The sequence below is a fragment of the Falco biarmicus genome, chromosome 6 (genome assembly GCF_023638135.1).
Source record: "Falco biarmicus isolate bFalBia1 chromosome 6, bFalBia1.pri, whole genome shotgun sequence".
NCBI classification, from domain to species: Eukaryota; Metazoa; Chordata; class Aves; order Falconiformes; family Falconidae; genus Falco; species Falco biarmicus.
In genome coordinates, this window is record NC_079293.1 from 42,336,237 (window position 1) to 42,360,239 (window position 24,003).

At 44.6% G+C, this 24,003-nt stretch overlaps 1 long non-coding RNA gene across 2 annotated transcripts; it reads left to right on the forward strand.

Annotated features, from left to right (window-relative positions):
- Positions 1–4,882: 4,882 nt before the first annotated feature.
- On the forward strand, positions 4,883–23,844 carry LOC130151881 (uncharacterized). 2 transcript variants are annotated; one of them, XR_008822785.1, is made up of 4 exons: positions 4,883–5,003; positions 5,745–5,896; positions 22,030–22,966; positions 23,628–23,844. It is a non-coding gene; the product is annotated as an uncharacterized LOC130151881 (long non-coding RNA). The 2 variants fall into 2 exon arrangements; XR_008822784.1 differs by having other exon boundaries at positions 4,883–4,972.
- The last annotated feature ends 159 nt before the right edge of the window (positions 23,845–24,003 follow it).

Consider the following 24,003-nt stretch of genomic DNA (forward strand, 5'->3'; position numbering starts at 1 on the left):
TTTAAAGAACATGGAAAAAGTATGTCTTATAATGTAAAGTAAAGTCAAACTTTCCTCTACTAACACACATTAAAACAGAGCTAAATGATTGCACCACATCTTGGTAAGTCTGCTTTTAGGAAGGTGAGTCTCATGCTGCTTGATGAGACGTTGTTAAGCAGTCTCCTATGTTCATTAGTTATGTAAATAGAGAGGTAAAGTAGCCTCCTTCTTGCCAGTGCCTAAAGAAACAGAGCTTGGACCGCGTCAACTATAAATTAATTCCACTGTTTCCTGGAAGTCTGTCATACTGATGGCAATTATTTTTTTCCCCTTTTGAGTGGAGAAATATGTTATTTGGAGAGAAGAATATCCTTAGAGTTCTTGGCTCTCTTCTTGGCGTGCATGGAGTGCAGAGAATCAAGGTGGGTTTAGGTATTTTTGAGTAGATGTGAAAAATATTGAAAGGGATATTTTCCTCCTGAGATTAAGGTACACACCAACACTCACTTCCATCCTGCCCCCAGGCACTACAGCATTAGACAGTCTTGCAGCGGTGCATGAGTTTTAGAGAGAAGTAATTGTAATTATGAACTAGAAAACATGTGTTTTTATGTTTCTCTGGTTACCTCTTCGAGAAGTATTGGATGAAGCCAACAAAAGTTTTTCAAAGGGAAAAAACCTCAGTCTCTTTTTCTCAGTGGAAATCAGTCCTTTTCTTGAAATCTCAGTGCTCAATTCTTCCAAAGAAACAGCCATATGAAAAATGTAGCCTTGGTTTCTCTTTTGAATTTCAGCAGACAAGGTCTCCTTTCTATTTTTGCACTTTCTCTCCATCCTCCCCCCAACTTTGTTTTCTCTTGCCAAAGAGAGAAGGAAAAGGTGGAAAAACAGCAGAATGAAAACCATTCTAAAACCGACAAGTTATAAATACAGAAACTTTTATTTTTGTTAAGCCAGAGTGCATGTTAAATAGTGATCCATAGGACTTCAATAAACAAACAATAACAACCTTCCTCCATGGACAGCCAGCCAGTCCTATCCTTTTCTGAGACCACACAAAGAAAAGAAATTTAAAATGTCACTATTTTGGATGATACATTGTACCCATTTTTTATTTGATCTCATAGCTGTCAAATCTTCACTCCTCGATAGCTGGCACTCCTGCCAAGGTGTTTGGCATAGGCAGTACATCTTACAATGAATCAAAGACACATAGTTATGGTTTATTATATGATCTGTCATGGCAAGGCTGGTAGATCATTTCTCACTGGAAGGTGGATAAAATCCTGCTCCCTCTCAGCACAAAGGTGTCAATAATGAGGGCAGTGCACAGCTGTTGTGCGAGGACCCACATGGCTGCCTCTTCATCACTGATGCTTGCACACCGCCTACCATGGGCAGCTATTCCCTACTCACCATAACCCCATAGTATAGGAAAGAGTGTGCATCTACTCATGAGAAGGGCTTGCAACAAGTGCATTCTTCCTTCATCCCTCACTATAGCCCTTTCCCCATTTTAGCTCTTTCTTTATGTTGAACAGCAACATTCCCATCACATCTCTGTATCTCTCTGCCTGTTCTTCCAGTCCTTGGGACCATCATACCTGTGGCAGAAACCAGCAGCAGGACAGGGATGGCGTACAGGAACCTGATCCTTTATCCAGAGGAAAATCCTGCCAAAGTAAGGCTTGATAACATGGAGGAGCCAAGTGCAGTTTGGAGTCCACTTCAACCTGCATTTCTCCATGCAGGTTTGCCACCATTGCTAATTCTTACCTCACAGTTAGATCTAATCAAGAAAATGGCACAATTACTCTAAGTTTGGGTTTAAAAGCTATGCATAGTCACTCCAGGTCCACAAACCGATCAGCCGTTACTAATCCTACTAAACTCATTGCACGTATGACTATTTTCATAGACCTAGACATTGGTCTACTTTGTACAAATATTCTGAAAAAAGGCATAGTCCTTGTCAGTTAACCTTTCGTTTCAGTTCAGTAAATATCTTCTTTCAGCACGCTGTAGATTTGCAAACATTGATTCCTGTCCTCTTGCCAGCAATGAGTAATGGGGCAGGCAGCTCTGCTCCTGCCCTTCCTCCCTGACCAAGCAGACTTTAAGCAAAACACCAAAGCACTGGGTACAGGTCCTTTAGGGATTTCTTTATCAACGAGTGATGACTTTTTCCTGAGGAGCCAAAACTGTGGTCCATGCTATTTCATAGTTTTCAGGAAGCTCACTATCCAAGTGGAACAAATATAGTATAACCCATTACTTTTTCCTGGAGATTTTTGAAACTTTTGTTAAAAAAAAAACACAAAAAACCAACACCCCAAAAAAGGGTCAGGTTTAATAAATTCAGTATTGTTGCTTTTGTACTTTCTCTGGAATTTATTTACTTTGCAGTCAATTTGTATTCACTCTCTGCTCCTTTACACAAGATGATTAGGGATATTTTGTAATTCAACATCATATAATGCTCCATTTCCTCTTTGCAGAGATAATGAACTGCAGATGACTGTGCAGAAGGATGTCCTGTAGGACTGCTCCCTACAGGAGAAAAGTGTTGCTGGGAGCTGGTACCACCATGCAGGCTCTGCACTGCACAGCAAGGATGCAGACTTGCCATGATGCAAACTGGCACAGGTAGGGTCACTTCTATTCCCATGTCATTAACTGAGGAGGAAAGAAATAGCGTTTTTAATTGCCTTCCTGGATTTTTTGAGTTAATAGGAACTTAAAATCAAGGGCTAAAGGGTGTGGGGTTTAATTATGGCTGTAGCTATATATGCATAGACTCTCACAGGCAAATACTACTGCTTATAAACAACTGCAGTCCACCAGGACTTCCTCCCTGTATTTTAACAGTCTTTCCTTCTTCCATTTTTGCTTCTGTAAGCATGTGTCATCCATATCTTTCTAACTTTTGTTGACTTCTTGGCACTTCCTCTTCAGCTCGAGTGGACCTGGAAAAAAATTCTGGGTCATGAAGGTCAGTCCTTTTATCTACAACCATTGTTAAACTATGTCCAAGCTTTTACCTAGGCCCCTCCGGGAAGCAGAGAGATTTCTTATCCTTGCTGCACCTATTTGGAGACTGCTTCAGCACAGGGGTCCTCTAGTAGTGAGAAGCAGGCTTGTGATTTCCAGGGTAAGGGTACTTATGTCTAGTTTATACACATTTGAGCTTTGTACTTGGCTCAATCTGCTGCTTTCCCCCTCTGGTTTTTACTCTACTGCTGCATTTACAAAGGACAGTCATGTCTATTCTCAGCCTTGGCTTTCCTTTGGTTGAAAAGCCAGAGCTGTCTAGCCTGGTGTCTTAAGACAGCCTGCCCAGTAATCCCATGGTCAGCACCTGCTTCGTGTTCACTGAATCTGCTTCTTCAACATGAACCTGGCCAAGGAAAGCTGTATAGAGCAACCCTGTGAGGTCTCCAAAGGGCTGCCCATGCCCCATGGACAGTACTATCTACTACTTGTCTTTTTTGGAAATTCCTCTCCTGCACTCTCCTGTGCCTGCCTTTTCCCCTCTCATGCCCAGTTTGGCTTTGGAAGCTGAGTGGGAAGAGCCAGGTCAGAGCTCTGAGTCACCATGCAACCTGTACACACAGGTCGTCTTCCATGCTCGTTTTCAGCTGGCAGAACTCCTGATGATTGCAAAAGCTTGGGTAACTTGTCCCTATGTGCATAAGCCTGGACTTTGTAGAATATAAAACTTTGTTTTGTTTAATTGGCCTGACCCTCTAGGTCATTGGGTTTGGCCCATACGGCATCATGAGCCTTTATGCTAATAATGCTCCCAGCTTTTTTACATCAATAAATACTACCGGATGCTCCTTTTTCTCTGCCAGTGACCATCTTGAATTTATACTTAGCCTCATACTTATTCCTGAGAGAACTGTTCCAATTCATTACATTTCTTTGCAGAAAATTCCATTGTCATCTCCCCAGAAATGTCCTCATCTCTTAACCGTTTCTGTGCAGATTCCCATTTTCGCAGTTTTAGTTAATAATTCCCATGTGATATCATAGAGATGTCCAGAGAGATTTGGCTGACTCATATTCCTCTGTCTAAAAGACATCCATCTTATCAAAAAACTGATAAAGTGTTGTTCAGCCACATTCCTGCTGCATCTTGTCCCAGTTTCCAGTTACCCTCCTGGCTGTAATAGCCCTCTCCTTTCACATGTCCCAAAGTCTTTCACAGATCACTTTCCCACTCTCCCTCATCATACCATGAACTTGCCTGCTCTTTCAGACACCTGTTTGGATTTAACAAAAATCTTTGCAGTGCCACTTCCCTGCCCCATCACAGTGCTGCTTGATTCTCCCAAACTTGAATCTCTGGGCTGTGGCTTTCCATGCTGTCCCATTCCTTTCAACGAGGCTGTGAAAGGCCTCCTTGCACACTGGAGTGGTGGTGGAAGAAGCCATGCCGAAGGACTGGGCTCATAAGAACAGCCACTGGAAGCCTCATTTTTGTAGCTCTCAGTGTCCCATCAAGGGGGCTGTAGCTGAAATGCATAAAGCAGCCTGCGGTACCCAGGGGCTCAGCCAAGGGCTCTGCAGAGCTGGTGTCCTGGTTTTGGCTGGGGCAGAGTTAATTTTCTCCTTAGTGGCTGGTGCAGCGCTGTGTTTTAGATTTGGTGTGAGAACACTGTTGGTGGCACACTGATGGGTTTGGCTCTGGCTGGGTCATGTTTATACTCAGTCAAGGACTTTCCAGGTTCTGGGGCCCTGCCAGCGAGAGGGCTGGAGGGGCACGGGGAACTGGGAGGGGACACAGCCAGGACAGCTGACCCCAGCTGGCCAAAGGGATATTCCATACCATGGGACGTCATGCTGAGTATATAAACTGGGGGAAGAGGAAGGAAGGGGGCGGGGGGACATTCAGCATTATGGCATTTGTCTTCCCAAGTAATGGTTACGGGTGATGGAGCCCGGCTTTCCCGGGGATGGCTGAACCCCTGCCTGCCCATGGGAAGTGGTGAATGAATTCCTTGTTTTGCTTTGCTTGTGTGTGGCTTTTACTTTACCTGTTAAACTGTCTTTATCTCACGAGCTTTCTCACTTTTACTTTCGTATTCCTCTCCCCCATCCCACTGTGGGGAGAGTGGGTGAGCAGCTGCGTGGGGCTTAGCTGCCAGCTGGGGTTAAACCACAACAGTCTATGAGAGGTTTTCCACCGGTTGTTCCAGACTTTGGACGAGATGTCTTACAGCCTTATTGCAAGACTAAAGAAGATAGAGGATCTTTATTGCAGGACATGTATCTAAATATCTGAAGTGCAAACATAAAACATCTTCCAGTTGTATTAAGAGAGGTTATCTGAGCTATCAGACTCAGTATTTGCTTCTCTGTTTTGGGGAACTGTTTTTGTACTGTTTTACAGGTTTTCTGGTTCGCGAAAATCTTGCAATTCACCTGTAAGTCTTCAAGTTATAACCTTGCAAAGTATAACAACATCAGTGCCAAAATTAATTTCCAGCCCTGTAAAAGCAAACTAATGTATGATGCAGACAATGCACTGAGGTAAACACTTCGGTGTAAGGATGTCACTTATATGATTCATGCTTTGAGTAGTAACATAAAGGAGGCTGTACACAGTGTTAGCAAGGCAGATGTCATTACACTGTTTTCTTGCGTATTAAAAGTTTAAAAGAAAGTAAAACTTCAAGCATTGTCTTAACCTGTGTTTTAGTGGAGTTATACTTGCTTCTGACTTTGTTACCCTACCTGGTCCGTTCTGGTTTCTGCAGTCATGCTCTTCAGTTAAGGATTGAGTTCAAGAGAGAATTGGGAGAGTCTTGGAGAGTGGTGGGACGGGATTCAGACTCTCTGAGAATCGAAGGAGGGAAGTGCTGATGTCTGAGGTGGCCTGGAGTGAGCTGACTCTACCTTCACTGAAGAGGTGGGTTTCACATTGGAAACACTCTCTTCATGAAAATACCAGAAAGAACCCATCCTCCTGATTAATGGGGATGAATGGGTGTTGAGTAGAAATAAAAGGAATCAGTGACAGACAAGCTACACAGGCTGGTAGCTGGACTGAACTATTTGAAAGTGTGGAAGGGAAAAACATTGATTTTTTTTCACTTGTAGTTAAAAACACAGTGTTTCCTGATGCATATGGACTTTGTGAAAATTATTTTTCTGTGATCATCATAAAAAAAGCATTGGAATGGAATAACTATATGTAACAGAAAGCATCTTTCAGTTGCAACAAAGTGTAGTGGGAAAACCCAGTTTGAAAATAGTAATTTGACAGGTAAATGGGTCAAACAAATCTTTTTGTTTTGGAAATCTTTGCCTTACTGTTTCTAGAAGTCTCATAAATTAAAGTACTCTCTGTCTTTCTTGACTGTCATTTTAATTGCAAGGAGGAGATAAAAGCTGACAGGAATGCAGAAATGTTAATAAACAACATCTATGGTGAACACACCCTTTCAAATATGCAGTCAGAGGAATATGCCCTTTATAAGTCATGAAATAGAAAGCTAGATTATGCAGAATAAATAAAGTGTTTTGTTCTGGGGTGACTAAGTCAAACTTGCAAATGACCCAAAACTTTGCTGTCTGCTGGAAATTCAATGTCTGAGCTGGCTGGTCACAGCATTACCATCTTTTTAAAGATGCTCAACACAATGAAGGGACGCTTGATTCCAATTAGTCTGTTATTAGTGATGACTGATCTCCATCCTCCCCAGATGAAAGGTGGAAGAAGCTCAGAGGAATCCCACTGCTGGACCACCACATGTGTAGGAGGGGTTTGTGCAAGTCTCTTCCACGAGGAAATCAGCTCAGCTTCCAGAGGACAGTCACCTGCTCCCACACATGGTCATGAGAACAAATCGTTTCTAACTCTCCCCAGACTCCTGGTGTTCACACCTATGCTCCTGTGAATATGGCTTCATGATTCTATGATGTTGCAAAGTACAAGAAATCTGAGTTGCAAAAGGTGGTGTTAACCCTGTGCAGATTAACTATATTATCACAGATACGATGAAAGAACCAACAGAAACAAGTTTCATTACTGCATATATTTAGGATCACTGCCCTGCGGTGGTACAGGCAGATTGCTTGGTGCGACCATGGGTGTAATGGTACTTGTGAGAATGGGCTGGTAAATGACTGTTACTCTCTTGCTTAGTATTCCCCTGGAAACAAACAAACTCCCCAAACAAACTAACAGTAAATAAAATACAAGCGGATGGATGTGTCTTCAGGAAAAGAAAAAAAAAAAAAAGAAGAGAGGAAACAGTGCTGCCTCATCGCTTTTTAACGGAAACCAAGGCCAAACTCCCACTAGCTCCATGGGACTTAGATGCCTTTAATCTAAGTCACAATAATAGATGAGGTAGTGTATTACATCCAAAATGTGGTGAAACATCAAGATGTGGTCTTTAGACTGATGGGGTCAATTTTTTCCATGTCTAGAGGGAAGGCAGCTGTAAGTGACTGAAGGAGACAGGCACAGTAAATGGCAGTGCACAGCAGGGGCTTCAGCTCTTCCCCTGCTGTGTGTGAATCAGTGTGAGGACCTTATCCAAAGCCTGCCAGACTTCTGAGAGCCTTTGACTTTGCTGTGTCTTAAATCAGACCTTACATGCATCATTTATCTTATTTGCCAGAGGTACTGCGTCTGTGCTTTTTCCAGCAGAAACAATTAACCTAATATGCTGGCTTTTTCTTTTACTAGTGTGCCATGTTTGGGTCAGTCTGTTTTCAAGGGATCTTCCCGTACTTCCTCCTGAACACATCAGTGGTACTGGTGGGTAGTTGCAAATTGCTGTTATAGTAAAGGGCAGAGCTGATGGACAATGTCACGATACAAAGATTTTCTTTGGAATTTTCAAAAGGCCATGGCTTTGATCAGTAGTGACTGGGGGAGAGGTACCATGTCAGTCATGCTGAACCATTCCACCACGGTTTTGCTTTCAGAGAAACTCCCGAATACTTTTGGCTCCTCCATGGTTTATGGAGCTGAACTTTCCAGCTTGCAAGTGGCAGGTGAAGCAGGTTATCTCAGCTACTAGAAACAAATCTGCCCTGCAATTTATGTGAGGTGTTTGCTTAGTGATCACATGGACTTTCAAATCAAATCCACACTCTGCAGGGGAACAAGGACACCAGTGTTTGATCTTCAGAGTGAATTTCATGAGTTGAGTTTGATGAGATGCTTGCCAAGGTTGACTCTGAGCAAAGAAAGATCTCTGCAAAGAATCCAAACCCATTTGGTTTGTTAAAAACCAGTTCATTAAAACAGAAAAAAGAAAAAAGTCCCGTTCTGTTTTTAGCTGTCAGTGTGTAGGAGCTCTCTTAGACGTGTCTTCCAACTTGCATTACTTGGAAGAGAGGATTCAGACCAGCTGCCTACTTTTATTCACAGCTCATCTCAGCAAGCAAGGGCTCATCTGATATAACATAAAGTGGATGACAGAAGCTGGGACTTATGTATAGCAGAGCAAATGGTCCTGTGACAGGAGGTAAAAGAGAAGGAATAATTCTGTATGCTTCAGTTCTGTGAAATCTTGTCCAGCTTCACAGCAGTGAAAGACTGGAAGAAGAGGTGAGACCCTCAGCTGAAGATACAAGCTGTATTTGACATTTCTTGGTGCCAAGGTATTGTTGTCATGTTAGCCATAGAAAGGATGCAGAGCAGTGTATAGTCCAGGTGAAACCTGCAATCTCTGAGTTCACAGAGATATATAAGTAATGGTGTTAAACTGGAGAACCTCTTCCAGTCTTCTGATCCCTTGCATCTGTCAAATCCAGCAGTCCTGTGGCTTGAGCCACCTACATGCTCATTGTATGGAGTTCAAATATCCTTTCTTGGGGACTTTGAAGAGAACAGTTCAAAAAGAGCTTAGTCTCAAGCTATTTTTCCTTGCCATAATTGCTCCTATGGGAATTTCTCTGCTTGAGATCTGCTCTGTCCCTGTCCTTTCCCTGTCCTGGGTTTATGAAACCTCAGTTTTTCAGAGACCACCAGCACTTGTTAAAATGCTGAAGCAGCAAAGGGAATCCCTCTTTCAATGCCTAGGTACCCCTTTTACTAACTGCTACTGTAAACTAGAAGCTACCCATTCCTTCCAGTTGAAGTCTGGTGCTTTACGGTGGGTTAATAGAAGAATCAATTGTGAGGGGGGAAGAATCACTGCAAGGCTTTTTTTTTTTTTTTTTTTTTTTTTTTTTTTTTCCCCCTGGGGAAAGAAAGGAAAGAGAAACAGATGATTAATCTTCTGTTTCTTGATGGTTCAAGTATCCTTTTATGTATGTGTCATATGTCTAAATATTCAGGGTCACCAGTGACCTTGGTCTAGCTGAAGTGTCTAGATGCATTCAATCCTCTTGTCTTTCTGGGCTTTCCTAGGTCTATGCTTTATTTTTGCTTTCTGGGGACAAGTGATATGAATACAGTAACAAAGACAAAGGATTTTTTTTTTTCTGAATATGGTTCCTATAGTCCTTACAAAGACCTGCCTGTGTCTTTTGTGGGTGTTTTTGCTGGGTAGCATATAAAACATATTTTATGTGGAAACAAAATGTACCCAAACATCTTTCAGTCCACTCCCTGCATTATCAAGATTTATAGAAATCTTATTTTGAAGCAAACTGATTAAGATGGAAGCAGTTACAGCACAATATTTATTGAACCATTATAGAGCCAAATATTACTTCATAAACCAGGAATAAGCAAATATTCACTGGTTAAGGGATAGAAACTTTTACAGAATTTAATTGAGCAGGAGTCATCTCAGGCAGTCCCCACTCAACAGCACTCAGCATCTGTACTCTGTATATCAAATGCCTACCACACTATGTATGATTAGGAGACGAAAACTTCGTAAGTCAAAACTGGGGGCTATATTTTAAAATCTTTGGTGCCTATTTTCTTAGGTTGCTGTCACTGTCTGCACATCCACACCCTTGAAAGGTCTACAGATACATGCTCTGACCCCTGCTTGTGCAAGACAGGGGCAAGATTTAGGATCCTGTTCTTACAGATGCTGATAAGATTGGGTGAGGGAACTGCTCATGAATAAAAATATGCATGCACATAACATCTGTTAGGAATATTGCCAAGAACTCTACAGATTTCTACCAAAAGCAAAGTCATAGGCATATTAGCTCTCTGAAGTCTAAGCACACCAGTACTCAGTCTGTGACTTGTTTCTTGCTGCTTTTATTATACCATTCTTGCTGCTGCAATTACAGCATTCATTTCCATGGATGACTTCCAATCTGGGTCTTGATTTAGCAACACATTTAAGCAGTACTACAGGACAGAAGGTGAAGGTGATGATGCATCTGTAAGGACTAACAATTTTTTAATTAATAACCTAATGATAGGGTGTTGTAAAAAAAGTAGAAAGAACGCCACAGCCAGTCTTGTACTGACATTTAATAACAGATGTGTTGTGTAATCCACAGGAGGTAATTTTTCAGATTTGCTCAGTGTGGGTGAGGTCTTGACTGGAGCACTGTGTCTGCTTTGGGGCCATGGACTTCATGAAGCATAGAAACTAACTGGAGAAGAGCCAGAGGAAAGCAACAAGGATGATGAGATGTTTGGAACACATGACCTGTCAGGAAAGGTTCAAGGAACTGGTGTGTTGGGGTTTTTTTGATCTAGAAAGGAAGGATCCTAATATGGGAGATAATGAAAGACTTACAGTACTTAAAACATTACTATGAAAGACTGTGATGAATTGTGCCCATAAGGATACGGGAATGACTGGTTTAATTTATGACAAAAGTGATTCAGGTTAGTCATTAGGAAATACCATTTACTGTTAGGAAAATCCAGTACTGGAGGAGAACACCGAGAAAGACCTGTTACTTTTGTGACTGGAGATTAAGGACAGACCAGACATACATCTGACAGGAAAGGCCAAGATATAGTTATCTTGCCTGTGTGCATGGGGTGGGGAAGGTGTTCTCCTGAGATCCTTTCCAGCCCTGTATTTCTGTGATTTATGGTCTCTATATGACTTAGATCTCTGTCAAACCAGGGCCCTAGAGTACCACCAGGTCCTAGACATCAAAGGCTTCTTTTGGAAAGATTCATAGGCTGGCCAAGCGTCAAACATTTTTCTGTCCTCTGAGGAGAAGACCTCTCTCTGGCTGTCACTCCAGCCTCTGAGCTACAGCTGACGGTTCTTTGCCTTGCTCATTAGTCACTCAGCTGAACTGGACCTGTGGCAGCATGGCAAGAGAGCAGGCAGTTTCTGGAAAAGTTTTGCCAAGGAAGTTTTAATGAACCCAGGATTTCCCTTCCCACCGTCTTCCCACCCTGTCTTGCACTGTTCTTGCCAGGGGCCTGGCGCTGGAACACCCTTCAGGAATGCTGTGCAAGAGGCAGGAAAATGCTCGGTAGTCAGATGTGTAACCAAAAGGTAAAAGGTGAGGTTTCAGACAATATGGATGTGGAACAAGTGTTGTCCCAGCAAAAAAAACCTGAGCACAACAAACTTGTCTTTCTTTCACACCTGGTGAAGTTGGCCTAGAGGGGCCCCACGTTTACTTTTAGAGAGGGAGGAGTGATGACTGGTGGCACATAATCAGGAGTGCTGTGTTAGCATCCATGCTTCCTCCTACCAGTGCCAGCAAAGTCAAGAGATGAGAGAAGGGGAAGGGCCCTTGACTCCAGATGTGACTCAGACGTATTCTCTACTGGGTTTTTTGTGAATGCTGTTACTGGTGTTCTGCCTTGGACTTTTAAGGGGACTGTCTTTTCTGATGTATGTACTTCTGTGTGGTGTGTCTCTCTGGATGCAGCACCGACTGCTGACCTTGGCCTTATGTACACTGTTGTCCCACCCTGGTTGGCCAGTGAAGGTCCCAGCAGTGGCGTGCTCAGCTGGTGACAGCTGTGAAGGTCTGCGTGATCACAGGGAAGTGCTGGTATGGAAGTTAAGATTAAAAAGGAAGAAGGCAAATGTTAAATACCTGTAATAGATGTGCTGCCATGATGGTGATACAGATACCATCAACCTGTAAAATACACAACAGGCTTCTCCTAGTTGTTGATTTTTTTCTTTCTCCAAATTTCTTTTCTCTTGATGTTGCCTTTGACCTATTCTGGGATCTGAAATCCCGTCTGGCCACTGAAGGCCAACCCAAACTCTTCACCATAAATATTTCCAACCCATGGTTTGTCAGGTAGCAGTATCCCCACTGTCGTTCAAGAACTGCAGTTTGCTCTCACCCTCTCTCTCTTTGTCCTCTCCTTTCACCACATACCACCAACAGGCTTGTGTCAGTAAAGTTTGGTAACTCTAGGAAGCCTTCTTTCCAACAAAATGTCAACCATGTCAAAACAAGTTTCTCCACAAGTCCTCTCCTTCTTAGGTCTGTAGGAAGTGCTCACACTTGGCTCATGGACGCCCTGGTGCATAGGACGCCTGCATGACTGTCAGCACATTGACCGGTGCCAAGCGCAGCAATGACATGTTGGACGGGGTAGATTTCATACTGTCAAACTGTGCTAGTGCTGGACCAACTAAAAATTATTTTTGGGAAACTGAGAAATGTAGAAGTGTCAGAGTAGGCACTCTACACCCAGTGCAACATGGAAGAGACTCTGGGCACTGTTATCCATCTGCATCTTGTAAGAAATTTGGACTGCTCCTGCCTAAACTTCCAGGGACTGCCTGTAAGAATAAGGGAAGAGAAATCTTTAACCTTGTGTGTTCTACATTTGAATCAGATCCTTGGTTGCATATTAGATTATGTCATACTGGGTCCAAACAGCATCCCAAGCACCTTGTAAGAGGTGCACCACAGCAGCATGGTTGTTTTTTTTTTTTTTTTTAACTTGTCTCCAGCTCCAGGTCTATTGAAAGTTTGGATGTACCTAGAGGCTTTCCAGCAACCAGCCAGCAACTCTCAGTCACTCACCAAGCAGATTCTCTTTCTCTCCTACAGCTCCAATGGGGCTGAGTACAATAGCAGTCTCCCAGCTGGAGCTGACTCTCTAAGAAAGACCTGACACCTGGAAGTGTTGAACAGCAGCCTCTTCAGGAATGGAGAAAGTCAACAAACCAAATACATCCTGACCTCAACCTTGCAGCCATAAGGCTCCAAGAAATCCCAGCCACTTCTCCAGCCGGACATCACAGGGCAGCAGATACCGACACAGTGGGGTCAGCAGCTCCCAGGCTGTCCGATGCTGAGTCCATGGGAGATGGAGGTGGGTAACAGAGCAGGAACCCTGGTACAGCTCTGCAAGAGGGCAGAGGGGCCTGCCTCCACGCAGGAAAGATTAATGGGAATCTTCTCTTGTTCAGAAGAAAAGGATGGGCTTCATTTCAGATCTCTATCAGAAGGTCTGCTCCAAAAGGTGCAGAGCAGCTGATGGAGAAGTGCAGGCTATGTGACCATGCGGAGCGGGGCAGCTGCAGTATGGCTGACATGCAGAGCACCTTGCCTCAGCACCACGTGTGCCCGTGCTCCTGGCAGCCCAGCGAGCCAGTGTGTGGTCGGGCCCCCCAGATCAGGGCCCAGCAACACCCCCCATCACAGTCTGTGAGCCTTGTGTTTTAGGTGTCTCCAGTGCCCTACTTTGGGCAGCTGCAGGACTGTACTTCCTAATGCTTAGGAGAAGTCCACCTCCTCAGTTCCCCACGGATCCTTCTCCCCAGGCTCACCCCTGTATGCAGTGTGCAGGCAGCTCACTTGCAGCAAGGTGCTTCCACAGAGTCCCAGCAAGTCACTGGGATAGCCTTTGGGGTGCTGATGGGTTCATTTCTTCTCTTGCCACCATGCTGGATGGTGTCCTTACTTCTTCGCAGCCTGCTCAGTGGTCTCCAGAGAGCTGAAGCTCCTGCAGTTGCAGGACCCTAAGTTCCCAAAAGTCTAACTTCTTTCCCAGTTCCCCTAGAGAGGGGATCCTGGAGCTTCTAGACTGCCAGTTCCCAGTTCCCAGTTAAGTCTTGGTGATAGTGAACTGGGAGACTGCAAGCCATAGGACCTGGACTTAAACCTGCCTAAGTTACTTGGATAGTCCAGGTTTCCCCTGCTCCACTGAAAGTCACCAGGTAGAATGATCAGGGTCTGGAAGTCCTAAAAATACAGACTTTTGGCTCCTGTGCCAGCTGGCATGCCACACCAACAGCATGGGTGCCCATTTTGGGACAGTTGACTAGGTAGGGGACCCTGGAGCTGAGGACATAAGAGCCTCCAGGCTGTGCCCAAGGCCTGGGGCCGCTGAAAATTCCAGCCTCACTAAGGCAGAGGTACTGGTTCCCCCGGAGCTCAGCCATCAGCAGCAATGTCAGGCAGCGGGGCAGGGGCAGCATCTCCCCATTGCTGCCCAGCACAGACCTCGGTGCAGTCTGGCAGCCCCCTGGGGTAGGACACCCCACCAGTGGCAGGCAGCTTGTGACTGTGAGGTGCTGAGAGCAGTTAATTCCTCGGGTCTGGCAGAAATGCTGTGAGAGCATGTCTGGGGTCCTGCAGCCCCCCAGGTGTTTGCCCCCTGCCACATCAGCCAGGGCACACACCTTGCCAGGTGCCCAGGTTGGTGTGCAGCCTGCACAAAGAACTGCTTCTGTCATGAACCAGACCTTTCGACCTCCTTTTCTTGTGTATAAAGTGATCCTGTAGAGAGGACCTGTATATAGGCTATTCCATATATAAAATCATAAAATTTTACAATCCCTCCTTAACCTTTTCTTTTTGAAGCCATAGAATTATTTTTCTGTAGGTAAGACAGGACATTCAAAATCACTAGGGAGGTGGGAGATTCAAAAAAGTGTGGGCAAAAAAAAGGGTCTTTCAAATTAGATTCAGGAAAGGGCTATGCATTTTCCATGAGACAGGTTGTAAAGGGACTGGGACATAAAACAAAAGCCAAGCCAAATAATGAGAGCAACGTAACCAGTGAAACAATGGGAAAATTATTTAGCAATATACACAGCCCTGGAACAGCCGCACTGTAAGTTAGGCATGTACACCAAATGTATTTTGGGCTGCTAGTGCCAGATAACTCGGCTAACCCTCTGAAAACTAACTCAGACACAGCATGCTTACATTTCCCTCTCAACAACAGCTTGTGAGGCAATCACTGCGAGGGGATATGCAACACTTATTTATTTCAAACAACCACTCATGCAAAACAGCTTGGACTCTGTGATCCTAACCAGATGCTCTTCAGTAATCCCACATGCAAGGTGCACTGTGCAGCTTCCACGTGCATCCCTGGAGCGGCATGTCCTGCTCTCCTACGGCTCTATACCACACACCATCGACCGCCAACAACCCTGTCCAGTAACTTCATCTGTCTCCTGAGCATCACCCCTCACAAGTCAGCCAGTACAGGATGATTTCTGTTGTAGCACAAGAAAATCTGTTCATGCTCTCTCAGAAACGATACCCTTGCTTGCTGGTAAAATAAAGCTATGACCAAATCGCACTTCTACAGCAGATGCATTAGCCTTCCCTTTGACCCAAGTGTTCCTCATTGTGCCAGGTTCCCCCCTCGAACTGAAATCTGCTTGCTGCAGTGGCTGTGGGGAGAAGAGGTACCACAAAACCAGTTAAGTCTACCTGATTCACAGATGTTCCTTGCTCTTGCCTGGACCTTCAGGGATGTTTTAGCTCAGGGCGTGCCTGTGCTGATGTAAACTGGACTTAGGGATGCCTTTGAAGGCTGAAATCATAAGGGATGAAGAAATCTGGGGGAAACAGCCATGCTGAAGGGCTTGGCTTCTCTGCCATTATGTGAAGGTGACTGACATAACTTGTGTGAAAGCTTTAAGAGCAGCCCACATTTCCGTTTGGATTATTTCCTTGGCAGCGCTAGAAGATTTTTTTATGTCTTTGAAGGATCTACAAGCAGAAGAATGCTGACAACAAGTGCTCTGATTTTTCTGTCTTTTTCTCCATGTCTGGGAAGAAGAGAGTTTTGGTATTTTCTTTCCAGTTTCCCACAGTAGAGCCTTGAAAAGGCTATGTCATCCTGGGTCTGGAGAGCAGTGCAGCATGTGGAGCCATCCCCAGCACAGAACATGCCAGAGGGGCATTCTGCTTCCTTGCAGCTAGCGGGGAACAACAGGAGCACCATGTTTCCTCTGTGCAATAAAATTATTCCTCCTTTTCATCAGGTACTTCTCTGCACTTGATACCCAGAGTCTGCTGGCTCCCACAAGCATGTCCTTCACGTGATTTGCTGTTTCTGTTTCAGAAAGTAAAGTATTCAGGATGGTTTTTGAATGAGTGAAATTTTTTCTTGGAGGAATGTTCCTACCACAGCCACCAAAATCTGCTCTCCTAAATACTTTGATGAGAAAGCAAGTAATTTAGGTGAAGAGAAGGCATTTTTACATATCTAATCACTGTTGTGTCTCAGCTGAGAGACAGGGCATCAAACGTCACTGATAGGGTTTTGATTTACATTTATGATTTTTCTGTATCATGTTCATGCTTTGGAATAGCAGGGTCATGAGCTGAAATATGATGTGTGAGTACGTGTGCATGTGTGAAAGAGAGAAAAAGAGAGGGGAAGGCATCAGAAACTTCAAGTAAAAGAAGCATTTTTAAATCTTCAACTTCACCCAGCCTGAACGTTAGGACAGATCATTAGAAAACAATTTTTCTATTCTGTAGCAATTTTCTTTTTTGTTTTGTTTTGTTTTGACAGCTAATAGCTCTGCTTGCCAGCACACAATGAAATCAGCTGGTGTTTGTGCTGTTAAAAATGAAAGGGTTTCCTATTATTCCATTGATTTCATTATATTAGATTAAGAAATCATGTGGTTGGCTACCAGTGACATGAGCTCAGAGTACACTGAGCAATGATTCATGCTGTTGCATGCTGAATCTGCTAGGGAAGCTGGTCACCAAAGAGACAAACATGGACCCTTTATTTGAATTTTCTGGGCTGGGATCAAGGTCTTGTCCCAGAGAAGTCCCGAGTCTTACTGCAGCTTTGGGGTGCCATTGTAGCCTGTGCAAGTCTGAATAACTGAATAGTCCTGACTGTTAGACTGAAATAAGTTCTGGTGAAGCAGGAGAAGTGGGAATCCTGGACCAGGGTCCTGCCAGAGCAGCACACACCTTGGCAAGCATTTACATTTGCTCAGCATTTCGACGCCTGCTCTGCACCCCTGGGAACTGTCTAGTTGGCTTTATTTTAAAAGAAACAGGAAAAAGTTATGCACTGCAAGAGTCATGAAGAGGTGTGAGGAGCCAGCTTGTCCCTAAAGATTGATTTTGGACACTGAGTTCAAGAAGTCACATTTGGACTTGCCCAGACCTATTAGACTTTGCCTGTATTTCAGGATTGGCCTCTGCCATAAACACTGTGGCATTTTAATTATTTCAGAAGCAGACTGTTAGGGACAAGTTTAGGTGCTCACTGCTTTGCCACCACTTGTCACGTACTGGGTCACAACCAGCAAGCTCTACAGAAGGTCCACAAATCCCACCCTCCTGTCTCTCCAAAACTTTTCCCCCAAACTGAATCAGGGCTCCATAGTTTTGATTTGTGCCTCATTTTTCATTATTCTTTTTATTCATTATTTTGAAATGATTTGCAATGAAATAATTATTCATTATTCTTACACTTATTTTACACTTACACAGAATTACACTTGTTTTCTCCAGGATGCTCCACTGAGCCTGTCTACCAGACGTATACAATGTGGAAAAAAGATGCAAGATGAAAATTTGCATATAATGTATTCCATGGGCTAAGCAGGAGATAAAAGACATTAGGAAGCCCAAACTTTGCATTTGTTCTCATGCTGACATTTGGCTTTGCCCTATATTAGGATCAGTTAGTTTGTGGGGATCACGAAGGCAAATTACCTGTGTTGGCATTTTAGTTTGTGTTTGGTACCAGAGGGCAGTGCTGACATCCAGGACCTCCATAGGCTGGGGAATAGGCTGGGAGGTCCCTCATCAAGTTCAACAAAGGGAAAGCGCAAAGTCCTGCCCTAGGGAGGAACAAGCTCAGGCACCTGCAAAGGCTGGGGGCTGACCATTTGCACCTCTGCTTTGGTCCACCATTGCATTGGTGGGCAATGACTTGATCATGAAATGTGCCCTTGCAGCAAAGAAGACTAAAGGCTTGCTGGGATGCCTTAGGAGGCTGGTCCACTGCGGGCACAGGTTGTCCAGACAGCCTGTGGAGCCTCTGTCTTCAGAGATCTTAAAGACTGCACGTGGCCGTGAGCAACTTGCTCCATCTGACTGTGCTCTGAGCTGGGGATTGACTAGGTGATCTCCAGAGGAGCCTTCCAGGCTCTGCCATTGTCTAAGTCTGTGGTTATTGCAAACCCATAGCAATGATGTTGGTGCAGCTACAATTGTGCCTCTGCAGGTGAGTTCATGATGACATTCATAAAACACGCAGCATGGAAAAAAAGTATTCGTGCATATCAGGTCAGGATTTAATTTAGGAGTTTCCGGGAAGTAACAGCACAGGGCAAAAAGCATGGCAACAAGGGTATTGCTGCTTCAAGTCACCACCTGAGATGAATTTCTGCCTGCCTAGATACCACTGATCATCTCACATGGCACTTGTAGAGGAGTGATGGGCATCACATTTTGGTGGGACTGAAAGTAATTAAATTCTGTGGAAAGGCTAACTCAGGCCTGGCTTATCTGAGGTGGAGCAGGGTCCTGGAAATGACACTTCTGGAGGAGGATTGCAGGACTACAGAGGATAGCGGTCCCAGCAGATTTTGCAGAGTTTCCACTGTGGCAAGAAAGGCTAATATTAATCTAAACTAAATCTCCTACTTTTATACCCCTCCAGGTCCCATTTATTGTCCCTGTGGATGACACTAAATCAATCAGGGCTATAAAGATAAATCAAATGTTTTCTGTCTGCCCTTCCTTTGCTCAAACGTGTTTGGATGACAAATGAAGAGAAGGTGAGGTTATCTGAGGATACCAGACAAACAGGCTCATCTTGAAAGATGGCATAGAAAATTGTTAGAGGTTCTGACAAAACTCAGATACCTGGAGGAAAGGACACACAAGGCAGTCAAGTACAGGAGCAAATCCCTTACTGTGAGTGTCTTCAGGCTTGGTAAATTTAGCATAGCTTAACAACAAGGAAAGCAGTCTGAAAAATAGCTTGCTTATAGCCTGTGAATTCCTGCTCGGGGATAAAATCCAGGGCTGTGAAGGGTTATTTAATCCTGTTGAATAACAGGAACTGAAGGCTGGACACCGAAGGCAAACAAATTCAAACAGAAAACAAGGCCTGAGGGGAAAGGCAGCCACATGAGAAGTTCTTGCTGTTCCCTCCTTGAAGCCATGGGTCTCCTCTGGACAGGTGAGGGGGGTATGGGTGGAGGAGAAAGACACCTGGCCAACAGCTCGGTGCCAGTGCTGGGGCTAGAAGTGTTTCGGCCAGGTTTGTCCTTCCCCCGTGGCATTACCTCCTCACTGCCTCCCCCCACAGAGACTAACCTCCCCTTCCACTGAAGAAGGACATTGAGCATCCACCTGGATGCCACACAGCGATGCCAGCCGGCAGCACCCCTGCTCAGGCAGTACCCTGCTGTGGCTCAGCTTGTGCCACCTCTGAGCAGAGCCAAGGACCTGCCACTTGACCTCCAGGTCTGACCCAGACTCTGTCCCATGGGTCCAGAGTGGATGTGCCTCATGCCTGACCCCATGGTGCTGCTGTGCCGTGAAAAGTGCCGCGGGGCGCAGCCCTCCTGGCCTCACTCCCTGGCTTTTGTTCGGAAATGAACCCGAAGCCATTGCAGCCTTGCCCTCTACAACCTCTGTTGTTAATAAATTTGCATTTATACTAAGTGCAAATAGTTAATTTACTGGCTGGGCTGGGTGAGCTGGGTATTTTGGTAGGTCCTGCAGGAACCTTAGGCAGTATGGGTGCTTTGGCTGTACAACCCTTACTTAATTAGGAATGTTTCTGTACTGTGTTTTTACACATGGATCTACTCTCATATGCATCTGGCAATTAGTTTACTCCCAAGAATGTGAAGTAATTTTTGGCCTCTAAACTGGAGGCGTGAATGTCTGGGTTTTAACTCTTTGCTGCCACTGGGGATGCTACATGTACCTCTGAAAGGAAAGAAACAGTTCCCCATTTGCTCTAGCAATAGCTGAAGGGAGAAGGTTCTGGGACCTATAGTAGTGACTGACTTACTTGTTACTGTTGGAAAGGCTTTTTCATGGTAACGGATTTCAGAACTTAACAGATCACTTTAATTCAAGCCTTTTGCTATTTTAAAGTAGGCAGGACAGGATTCTGGATAAACCATAGACAGGTTTGGCTGTTCTCTTACTGGTAATGTAGCAGTCATATCCATTTTATATTATGTTTTTCATACATTTTCTCAGTAAAAGAAATTTTGATTTCCACAATCTTTATTTCTGTTAACTTTGGCTGAAGGACCAATATCTTAGTGTCATCTAAAAATGCTTTATTACAATTTTATGTGTTGAAATCAAAAGAAGTTTTATTAGAAGAAGATAAACGCTTGACAGGAAGTTGGATCAGCATTTATTAGTGTAAATCCCATGATCTGACTCTCACAGTGCAGGTAGTTTTTCTGTTGCAGAGAAGGATAAGGTTTACATGTACAGGTAATGTGCACAGGAATTCTTTGGCAGCAGGAAGGACATTGCAAATCCTTGCACATTTGAGATCCCATATGTCCATGTATTCAGACAGACAGCTGGATAATTTTCCTACGTGTGAGGAGATTAGAGCAAAAGAGATGAAATGCTGGTGAGCAGATGGTTTGGATATCAGTTTTATGTTCAGCTAGCAGTCTTTAACACAATGCTGCAAAGAGAACCTGAACATGAGACGGTTTCAGTGGAGCTGATTTGTAGTGTAAAAAAAAGGGGATTATAATTTTTATCATTCACATTAGGCACAAGATAAAACCAGTAATTTGATTCTGAAGTATGGTCTTTTTGAGTAACAAATGTTCCTGTTTCTGGTGGTCACTGATGTATAACATGTGCTGTAACTGACTGAGTATGGCATTTTCTCTATTCATGTTTCCCAAAATAGGATAACTTGTTGCAACTATGTTGTCACCAAATATGTGCCTGTAATGTAAAAAAGAAATCATGCAAAAATGAAAATAATGCATCTTTTTGGCACAAGACCAGAGATCCAAGGTCCTATCTGTCTGTGACTCTTGCCTTTATCCTTGTGAGTGACCTTGATTTTGGGAGAGATGCTGCAGAGGAGGATCTAGCACATGGATGAGAACATAGATCATCAAATTCTTAGTCCTACCCACAGAAACATGGGGGGAGAGACAGAAAGAAGGGGAGACAAACACACTTATTTTCTGCAAATGACCCCCCTAACTCTGTTTCTTCTGTTTCATCATTCTCAACAGTACCCGAAAGGCATAAAGTCATGCCATCCTGACAGGGTGGTATTTGGTACCCTCTTCAAACTTAGATGCATGGTGAGGTGCCAGGCTGTGGAAAGTCATGCCCCCTTAGCACTTTGTATGGCCTGCATCTTTTGCTTTCTTCTTCTCCTTACATGCTCTAATATGACTTATGGTCACATCACAGCTTGGAAAAGCATGCTGCAGCCCATCAAGGTTGCATCCCTGAGGTATTCAGCTGTGCTTGCGTGGCAGCTAGAGGTGTCTGCTACATCTGATAAGGTTACATGGGACTTTACTCTCAACGAGGACAAGATGATAAAGGGTAAACCCCAGTAACTTCACCTCTGCTAACTGCAAGGTTTGGTTTGACACCATCACCATTACAGGACTCCTATTGCAAAGCTCTAATGGCAATGCCAAATCTTTACCATTACAGTCTAACAGTTTTGTGGGTTAATCTTCTGAATCTGCATTCTGTCTGGGGATCATCACTATCTCATATCATCGCAGTCTTCAAACTGGGGCTTTTTCTGAAGCTGAAAGGAGTGCTGGGATTGCTTGTTCTGAGTCCTTCAAGCAGCAGCAGAAAGAGCAGAAGAGCACCTTTCAGCTTTCCTTTACTGATGTTCGGATCTGAACTGTTTGAAGGTAATATGTCAATTATTTTTTTCTTGCCTCTTCTTGTTTCTGCACTCAGACTGAAAAGTGGAGAACAAGCCTCTGACCTTGCTGCAGAAGACTGGGAAGGGAGCAATGCACCTGAGCAAGCCCCTGAGTATGTCAGGAGATACAAGTACTACTGCAGTGCCGGAAAGCACTGGAAAGCAGAGTTCTGTGAATGAAGGTTTTGTGATCTAAATAATCTCTGAGACTGGCAGGACCTTCACAAGGATCAGAGGTCAGACCAAGCAAGGCTAGGTGGTGGAGCTGGTGGGAAGGCTTGTGAGCGCAGCCTTGGGTTCCCAGGGGAGAAATTGCTTCCCTGCTGGCAGGAGCCCTTATACTGTGCAAAGCCACTGGGACACCTGCAGTGTGGATGCAAGAGGTAGGAAAAGAGCAGAGACTTGCTTACTGGTTTTAGCTGTTTGCATCTGGTTGCCAAAACATCTGAGTGTCCATTGCAATTACATACAGGTTGCTAAAACAGAGACCTGGCTAATTCCATGGCTGATATAAGAACTGCTGCACTGATGGTTTGTTGGGACATCTGGATTCTCCCAGAGAAATTAGGAGGATCCAGCATGAATAAACAAGCTGTTAATGCTGTTACACCTGCATCCTCACCGAGAGCAGGCTCCCAGCCCTGTCACTGCCCATGGTCCCTTGTGCTCGACAGAGAGGGCTGCTGTGCAGCATGCACCCTTACCTGCTGCTCGTGGGCTGCTTGCCTGGATGGGTGTATAAGAGGCGCACGATGCGGTGACACTGCCATGGCTGCATGCACTGGGCTGGTAACTGGAGCTTGCATCTGTGCACCAGAAGAGCTCCACAATCCTCTATTCCCACTGTATCACCCAGGCACTAAGCCTTTGACTCCAGAAAATACCACCAACAGTTGAAGGATCTTCTAGGAATGCCTCCAGGCATGCGGGGCAGATCCAAGTTTCCAAGACCTGCTGCAGCTGACGGCAGAGGTAAGAAATGGGTCCTGCACCCAGTACCTTTGCACCTCTTCCTCCATGTGGGGAGCAGGAGGAAGGGCAGTGGCTGGGGGAGCATCCCTGCTCACCAGCTTCAGCATGGAGATACGGCTTTTTGCCTCATTTGTGCAGTCCCACCACATGTCACCTTGTCCTTGCTTGACCTCACTGGCCAGTGTCTGGGGGGCCTTCCCAGCCCTTTTGTGTGGTGCATACTGTCGACAGCCCGCCTAGGGGAATATCCATCCTTTCAGTGGGGCCATGGGAGTGGTGTAGCTCGGCGTTCGGGGCGATGCATGAACATTTTTGCTGTGGCTGAGAAGACTCCAAAAGTGGGGCAGTGAGATGTCCTGTGGGATAGGTGGGTCCTCAAACATTCCTGGTTTTCCTGAGCAGGCTGGGGTGGTGGATTGCTCCCCTGCTGGTCATCAGGGACTTTCCAGGCTGGAAAGTGACGCAGCTGGAGGTTTTGCATTGCTAGCATCTGTGTAAATTTTACGAATTCATGTCATGACTCCTACAAGTTATTGGAATCCAGTGTGGGAATGTGAGCTAAAGCTGGAGCAATCACCTGGGGCTCCATACTAGCAGTGTTATGAAAAATAAGTACATGGTTCAAAAGCTGATCTCTAATAAATTGTTTCCTATTTTTCAGGCATGTGAAACCATTAGTAAGTGGACTCAGTATGTCCACCAGGCTGAAAAATAAGCCAGGACTGTGTCTTAATTGTACTAAATCATTAAGTACCGGTCACTCCCCCTTGGTTGTAGTGGTTGTTTTTCTGTCAAGAGTCTGTCAAGCTTTTACCTTGGCAGTCATCCAAATGTCACAGTTGTGGATGTGCAACTTGGAGGAAGAGATCACAGCCTTAAAAATGTAAGTTGAAAACTGTTACATCTTATAGTCATTTGTGTTTCACATACTGTAAGCTCTTCTGCTCTGCTGGTTTTGTAAATCACTGGACAGGGAAATGCACCATGATGCATGGAAAGTGCACCGTGATTTGTGGTCTCTGTCCTTATCCTCTTGA